Below are 8,514 nucleotides of genomic sequence, written 5' to 3'. Positions count from 1 at the left end.
CGCGCTATGGATAGGAAACAAATAAGCGCCCTAGTCATATCCTGGTTACGCGCCCCGTCTCGAATGGCGACAGAATGTAGCAGATCAGATCTAAATCATTTGGTTCCAAGACAATGTTATTGATTGTCCACTCTCCTGGGGACTAATTGGCTGCTCAGCATTCCTTGACCAGGTAGGTGTACATAAAGTTTTCATGCAGGAATGGAATCAAGGATGGGTAGCATGCACACGCATTTGTGTGAGTCAGTAGCAGGGTTTTCCCTAAAGAACGGTAGAGTGGTGCTGCACCACTTTGTTCAAAATTCCTTTGATGTGGTAAAATAATACTTATAATTAACAAAATGGCTTTAATGTTAGTAGCAAATTGACACTTTTACTGCTCTACTTTATTTTCTGGGGAAACCCTTGCTACAGTATATGTGACCGGATTTGCAAAAAGGGGTCTTCCACACACATCCAATTCTGTGAACATGGGAGACCATAACTAAGTGTTCAAGAAATATACTGACCTGCAATTTTCACCATTTATTCAGCTATGTTGGTGCTCACTTCGGACCAATTGTCAAGTCAATAGCTCTTTCCAATCTGAAGCTATGAATTGTCAAAGTTGGTAAATTGGATGTGTGTGGAAGACCCCTTTTTGCAAATCCGGTCACATATACTGTAGCAAGGGTTTCCCCAGAAAATAAAGTAGAGCAGTAAAAGTGTCAATTTGCTACTAACATTAAAGCCATTTTGTTAATTATAAGTATTATTTTACCACATCAAAGGAATTTTGAACAAAGTGGTGCAGCACCACTCTACCGTTCTTTAGGGAAAACCCTGCTACTGATTCACACAAATGCGTGTGCATGCTACCCATCCTTGATTCCATTCCTGCATGAAAACTTTATGTACACCTACCTGGTCAAGGAATGCTGAGCAGCCAATTAGTCCCCAGGAGAGTGGACAATCAATAACATTGTCTTGGAACCAAATGATTTAGATCTGATCCAGGTACTGTAAGCCCTCTTAATTGACTTGCAACGCAAACACAAGAGGAACTCCTCACCATGCCTGGACTCCACCATATTGTCAGGGACTACTGCTATTAGCCGCATCACCAACAAGTGTGGTACTTACCTGACCCACCACGCTTGCACACACACGCGCGCATGCATGCACGCAACCATGCACACACTTACTTTATAGTTTTTTATCATGTAGCATTAATGAAGCTGAATGATGACAACCACCAGAGTGGAGCTCAAATTGTATCATCAGTTTTTAATATGTTATTGTAGAACTTGTTGGTGCTGTTCCCCTTTGTACAGGTACTATATGCTTGTGCAGTGTGTACATTGTATGTTTGGAAGTCCTGCATGTGTATATAACAGAGCTTTCCCCAGCAAAATGAAGTAGAACGGTGAAACTGTCAATTTGCTACCAACATCAAAGTCAATTTGTTAATTAAATACATTCCTATTACCACATCAAAGGAATTTTGGGTAAAAGTAGAGCGGTGCTGCACCACTCTTTAGGGAAGCCCCTGCATAATATTACTATGTGTATTCTTTTTTTTCTCTCTTGATAATGCCATGTTACTGTGTTGTATTTACTCCACCATTAGGCAGCTAGAGTGTCCTCTTACTGCTCAAAGTTACTGAAAACAGCTCCAACAATTAGAGCAAGATCATTACCGTATCAGGAATCCACCACAGCAGAACTGGACTCCTTTATCATGTATACATCAGCAATTAAAATGAGAGTGAGTATTACAGTGTCATTCATACTAGCTGCTGTCAGACATTGATACAAAGTAGTGTCTTCCCTGCATATAATCCTATATTTTGTTGGGTTCAGAATGTACATACAATACTGCATGTATTGATCCCTACTGTAATTTCATAATGAATTTTTGTATTCAGTACAGTGGAATTTCAGTTATCCAGATTCTTGGTTAACCAAACTACGGAAATGACTGTTCTATTAGGATAGTTGAAAATATTGGTATTAAAAAATATATATATACATGCAACTGTTTCAGAGATATGAATTTTTCAGACTTATGGACCACTCCTGGTCCCAAGGAGTTTGGATAATTGAGGTTCCACTGTACTAAGAAAGTTTTTTATTCACATACGTTCCCATGTAGGCAAAGATGTTTGGTATACCGATATACCCATGGTTAATGTACAGTTTTCTTGTTGTCATCTCCTATACAATGTTAGTGCTATTTGAAACTGGTGGATATTCTGTGGAGGGGTGGTTCTGACAATGTGTGAAGCAGCTACTCATCAACCAATTCTCAACACGATGTCCTGAATCAGAACAGATCTCTTACCATTTTTTATACAAGATGGATGCATTATTATTGTGTATTTACTTAAGGAATGTGACTAAGCGTTGTGTATTTTGTATATTGTAATTTAATACATAAGTACACTAAATACATACTATATATGTACAAAATATTGACCTAGATCTCCCGACGTCACAATGGATCATAAACAGGAATTAATAAAAGATTGCATACAGAATTATCTGCAAGAGAAAACAATCCACTATTATACTGAATTTAAAATTCACAATTTTTCATTTAATATTTCACTCCAAGTTGTTCGAAGATAGAGCCCATAGTTTCGGCGATGATCAACGACTCATCCAGTGGCATTGCTTCACACTCAGTCTTGCCCTCCACCAGACAACACCTGACTGCTTCAGCTTCGTAACTATATAAATACAAAAAACATTCACAGCAAAACTCATGTATGGATACTAAATCAAGACACACGATATGTCGTGCGGCCCAAGAAGCCGGCACGCCACACCATGAGTATATTAACAGGAAGAAAGAAAACACAATTTTCACACCTATGTAGCTCTGTGATCCCTTATCCGATTGGAACCAAATTTGCTACAGACGTGCCGCCCAGTTAGGGGAGTCTACATACCAAATTTGAAGAAAATCGCTCCAGCCATTTCCGAGATACGAGCGAACAAAATTTCGTATTAATTTCTTCGTTTTTTTCTTCATCTTCATTTCGCACACTTCGGAAAATTCACCATAAAACATGAATGCGTGCTCGGATTGGGCTGAAATTTGGCACACTTAAAGGGCTCATTAAGGCGGATCTCCGTACCAACTTTGGTAGGAATCCGATGAACATTCACGGAGTTATGACCGATTATTTGCGTAAAATAAGGTCGAAGGTCTGTCACGCCTACAGGGTAAACCGCTTGGAGGAATCAGTTGAAAATTGATATGTAGATGGAGCAACCATCGTAGGAGTGCCTTTTTGTGGTTTGAAAGGAATCGGGATAAAGACCATGGAGATATGACACAAAACCCAACCTGTGTCAAAATTACGCGATCGATTTTTATGAATAAAAAACTATTAGTTTTCGTGTCTACCAGGCAAACCGCTTAGAGCAACGAGCTCAAAATCAGTATGTAGCTGGAATAATCATCATAGAAAGTTCTAGCAGTAGTACAGAAGAATCGGATTGCAAATTACTGAGTTATGATTCGAAAGGCAACTACGTGCAGTAAATGCGAGATTGAGATACTCTAATAGAACAGTCACCCTAATAAAGCATTCAGCTGCATGTATAATTTATGTACAGTTAAATTACATTGCAAGTTATTCTGTAGGGAATTCAGCTACAAACAAGTCACCCTGTAGTCAGATCAGCTAGAAGAAGGTACCTAATAGAGAGTTCAGCTACAAAGAAGCCGTCATGTAGAGAGTTTAGCTCAAATAAATCACCCTGCAGAGCAAACAAATTGCCCTGTAGAGAGATCAGCTAGAAGAAGTTACCTTGTAGCGAGTTCAGTTACAAAGAAACAATCATGCAAAGAGTTTAGCTGCAAACAAATCACCCAGTAGAAAGTTCCGCTATGAACAGATCACACTATAGAGAGTTCAGTTAGAAACAAGTCATCCTGTAGAGAGTTCAGCTAGAAGAAGAAGTTACATTGTAGAGAGTTCAGCTACAAAGAAACTACCATGTACAGAGTTCAGCTGCAAACAAATTGCCCTGTAGAGAATTCAGCTACAAACAAATCACCCTGTAGAAAGATCAGCTAGAAGAAGTTACCTTGTAGACAGTTCAGTTACAAAGAAGCAATCATGCAAAGAGTTTAGCTGCAAACAAATCACCCAGTAGAAAGTTCTGCTATGAACAGATCACACTGTAGAGAGTTCAGTTAGAAACAAGTCATCCTGTAGATAGATTAGCTAGAAGAAGTCACTTTGTAGAGAGTTCAGCTACAAAGAAACCACCATGTAAGAGAGTTCAGTTGCAAACAAATCACCTGTAGAGAGTTCAGCTAGGAACAAGTCACCCTGTACAGAGATCAGCTAGAAACAAGTCATCCTGTAGAGAGTTCAGCTAGAAGAAGTTACATTGTAGAGAGTTCAGCTACAAAGAAACTACCATGTAGAGAGATCAGCTGCAAACAAATCGTCCTGTAGAGAATTCAGCTACAAACAAATCACCCTGTAGAAAGATCAGCTAGAAGAAGTTACCTTGTAGAGAGTTCAGCTACAAACAAATCACCCTGTAGAGAGTTCAGCTAGAAACAAATCACCCTGTAGAGAGATCAGCTAGAAACAAGTCACCCATAGAGAGTTCAGCTAGAAGAAGTTACATTGTAGAGAGTTCAGCTACAAAGAAACTACCATGTAGAGAATTCAGCAGTAAACAAATTGCTCTGTAAAGAATTCAGCTACAGACAAATCACCTTGTAGAAAGATCAGCTAGAAGAAGTTACCTTGTAGAGAGTTCAGCTACAAACAAATCACCCTGTAAAGGGTTCAGCTACAAACAAGTCACCCTGTAGAGAGTTCAGCTAGAAGAAGTTACATTGTAGAGAGTTCAGCTACAAAGAAACTACCATGTAGAGAGTTCAGCTGCAAACAAATTGCCCTGTAGAGAATTCAGCTACAAACAAATCACCCTGTAGAAAGATCAGCTAGAAGAAGTTACCTAGTAGAGAGTTCAGCTAGAAACAAATCACCCTGTAGAGAGTTCAGCTAGAAACAAGTCACCCTGTAGAGAGATCAGCTAGAAACAAGCCACCCGTAGAGAGTTCAGCTAGAAGAAGTTACATTGTAGAGAGTTCAGCAGTTTAGTTGCAAACAAATCGCCCTGTAGAGAATTCAGCTACAAACAAATCACCCTGTAGAAAGATCAGCTAGAAGAAGTTACCTTGTAGAGGTTCAGCTACAAACAAATCACCCTGTAGAGAGTTCAGCTACAAACAAGTCATCCGGTAGAGGGATCAGCTAGAAGGATCACCTTGCAGAGAGTTCAGCTGCAAACAAATTGCCCTGTAGAGAATTCAGCTACAAACAAATCACCCTGTAGAAAGATCAGCTAGAAGAAGTTACCTAGTAGAGAGTTCAGCTAGAAACAAATCACCCTGTAGAGAGTTCAGCTAGAAACAAGTCACCCTGTAGAGAGATCAGCTAGAAACAAGCCACCCGTAGAGAGTTCAGCTAGAAGAAGTTACATTGTAGAGAGTTCAGCAGTTTAGCTGCAAACAAATCGCCCTGTAGAGAATTCAGCTACAAACAAATCACCCTGTAGAAAGATCAGCTAGAAGAAGTTACCTTGTAGAGGTTCAGCTACAAACAAATCACCCTGTAGAGAGTTCAGCTACAAACAAGTCATCCGGTAGAGGGATCAGCTAGAAGGATCACCTTGCAGAGAGGTCAGCTACAAAGAAATCATCTTTTCTTCTTCCTGTAGTAAAGAAAAAATGACAGGTTAAAAAGCCCTTTGGGGTATACAAATACAAAAAGAAGTGAAATCTAATCCAAAACAGCCAAGCTGTAAAAAAAGAGTGCGGCCCTGAGAAAGGCTATGGTGAAAAAAGATGTTAAATCGAAGGTGGCGGTCAAGAAATGGCTGTGATGGTAGGTTAATGGTAAAAATTTTAATAACAACAATTCAGTGAATTTGGTGCCGCTTGGTCTTGGCACAAAATTCACCTGAATTGTCGTTATAAAATTTTTTACCATTAACCTACCATCACAGCCATTTCTTGACCGCCACCTTGGATTTCACATATTTTTTCACCATAGCCTTTCTCAGGGCCGCACTCTTTTTTTACAGCTGGCTGTTTTGGATTAGATAATACTGACTGATACTAACTCTGTATTTTACTCAGTATTGCTCCATCTTGGGACCATTATTCAAATTCTGTAAAAACTTACACACTACCATATAGTAAAAAACTTTTAGAAAATTAGGCGAATAGCATTCAAAACGCCAAAGTTTTTTTTGCCAACTATTTTAGATGATCACACGAGCACATTGAGTAACTAGAACTGGAGATGATTGTACCACGATGCAATAAAGATTGAGCTGACTAGAGATCTTCCTAGGAATGTGTCCCAGTTGTAAGCACTCCTTGGGATAGCATTTCCAACTGGCTTCCCGTTTGCACATCAGCTAGTTCATCATCTTGTGATAGATTTGGCCAAATACTTTCATATATGTGATAACCTCTGCTACTGGAGTTCACTGAAAAAGTAATACAGTCGCTCTCAGCACCACAGGAGATAACGAAGCACGCCTTTGCTAGCACGTTGTTAGATCAGTAGCTACAAAAGTACTACTACAACAACAACGCTAGCTACCTATACACTTACTACACTACTTAACTGATGAGTTGACACTTTGTTGTTATCCTTATACACTGTACAGTAATAACTTTGGTGAATGTTATTTCAATTGCCAAAGTTTTTTCAGCCAATTGTTTCAACAAAGGGTTTTGTCACACTTTTTACTGCCAAAGTTTTTTTTACTACATGGTAATAGTCTACTACTATGACTAGTAATCTAGTTTTGCTTCAGGCTAAGCTTTGCTTGAAAAAAATTGTTCTAAGACAGAGTGATACTGAGTAAAATTCAATAAATACAGAGCTAGTATCAGTCAGTATTATTTAGTAACCATACATGAGTTTTGCTGTGATTGTACAATGGACTGACATTAGGTCAACATTTGTTAATCCCTTGCTTCTCGTCACCTACCCATGTGTCACTTTGCCTCTGCATTGGTAATCATTATTGCAATTAAGATTTAAAATTATTACAAATATGAATTATTTCTGTGTTCAAGATACTCTAATAGAGCAGTCAGAAACTCTAATATAACACTCAGCTATCTTACTACAGCAACCATACCCACTATTTATTTCCTGAGAGGCATTCAAACTCCTCTAACAGCGTTATTTTGTTATTAAATTTCTTGGAAAGTGCTTTTATGAAAAGCTTACATCCTTTGAAACATGTCCTGTTGCTTGAAACTAATTCACTGGTAGACAATGTACTGTCATTTTGAAGGCTCACCAAAATAATGAAATTTTAGTTATTAATAATAATAACCACCCACCCTCACTACCTGATTGTTCTCAAGGTGACGGGAAACAAGGAATCTTATTATGTCGGCCTTATAAAAGCACTTGCTACCAGTAGGTCTGTCAGCTGCATACACATAATTCATTTGTACAGAAATCATTTCACACAAAATGTATCAGTTCAGAGGTGTTAATTAACACTTTCTATGGAATACACGGGAGTTGGGAGGTAAAATGAAAGAACAATATTAATGGTGACCTTTCATGTATCTTTGAAATTCAATGATCACACAAATAAGGGAACACTAATATTTCTTAATTCAGATTTACTTACGTCATTCCTCGTCCATTAGGGAAGATCATTTCCAGGTCAGGTTTGGGTAGGGGAAAGTCCAAGTTACCAGATGGTGTCTGTAGTTGAGTGGTACACCAGAATGGTTCAGTCAATGTCACAATTCCTTTACTACCACAAATCTGTGCTTGTTTTGGCAAGTTGAGGTTTAGTGAGCAGCACAAATTAGCCACTCTGTTACCTGCAGAAAATGAAATGTAGTGACTTGTGCTAATTCAAAAGTTTACAATCACATGAAACCCACTATTTACAAACATATGTACAAACAAGAGATATATCAAAGAGATTGAAAGATTATAATACACTGTAGCAGTCACAATAAGCTTAGATTGTTGCAATTTTACACCCTGTGCTGAAGCCTACACTATGAGGAGTCCATAAGCGCTGCAAGTCATGCATCTTACAGCACTTATGAACTACAAGTACTCTCCCACCATGCAGTGATAAAAGGCCTATCTAGTATCATTATAGATTCTATACATGTTGCATACATGTATATTAAACATTAAAGCATTTTCGTCACCACATGATTAGGCTTGTGCCAATATGCTGGCATAATTTCGAGCTTAATAGGCTAACAAAAGCATTATGCCAGCATAATAGGATGATTTTCAAGAATTTTAATTAAATGCGCAATGTGCGTGCCAAAAATACTGCACAACATGAACACACTGCACATTATTACTTCATTTCATATCAAAAGCCTTGCAGTGTTATTACTATCTAATCCAAAACAGCCAAGCTGTAAAAAAAGAGTGCGGCCCTGAGAAAGGCTATGGTGAAAAAAGATGTGAAATCCAAGGTGGCGGCCAA

At 38.6% G+C, this 8,514-nt stretch overlaps 2 long non-coding RNA genes across 2 annotated transcripts; one reads left to right on the top strand and one right to left on the bottom strand.

The window, feature by feature from the left end:
• The first annotated feature begins 917 nt into the window (after positions 1-917).
• Positions 918-2,487, top strand: LOC136249252 (uncharacterized). Its single transcript, XR_010698132.1, has 4 exons — positions 918-1,109; positions 1,207-1,313; positions 1,610-1,747; positions 2,135-2,487. It is a non-coding gene; the product is annotated as an uncharacterized lncRNA (long non-coding RNA).
• On the bottom strand, positions 2,484-8,180 carry LOC136249251 (uncharacterized). The gene is made up of 2 exons (XR_010698131.1): positions 7,684-8,180; positions 2,484-2,711 (listed from the first exon to the last, which is right to left on the bottom strand). It is a non-coding gene; the product is annotated as an uncharacterized lncRNA (long non-coding RNA).
• Between the last annotated feature and the right edge of the window lie 334 nt (positions 8,181-8,514).

Source organism: Dysidea avara, chromosome 3 (genome assembly GCF_963678975.1).
Source record: "Dysidea avara chromosome 3, odDysAvar1.4, whole genome shotgun sequence".
NCBI classification, from domain to species: Eukaryota; Metazoa; Porifera; class Demospongiae; order Dictyoceratida; family Dysideidae; genus Dysidea; species Dysidea avara.
Note: the sequence above shows the minus strand (reverse complement) of the source record. Positions and strands in the feature narration are given on the sequence as shown.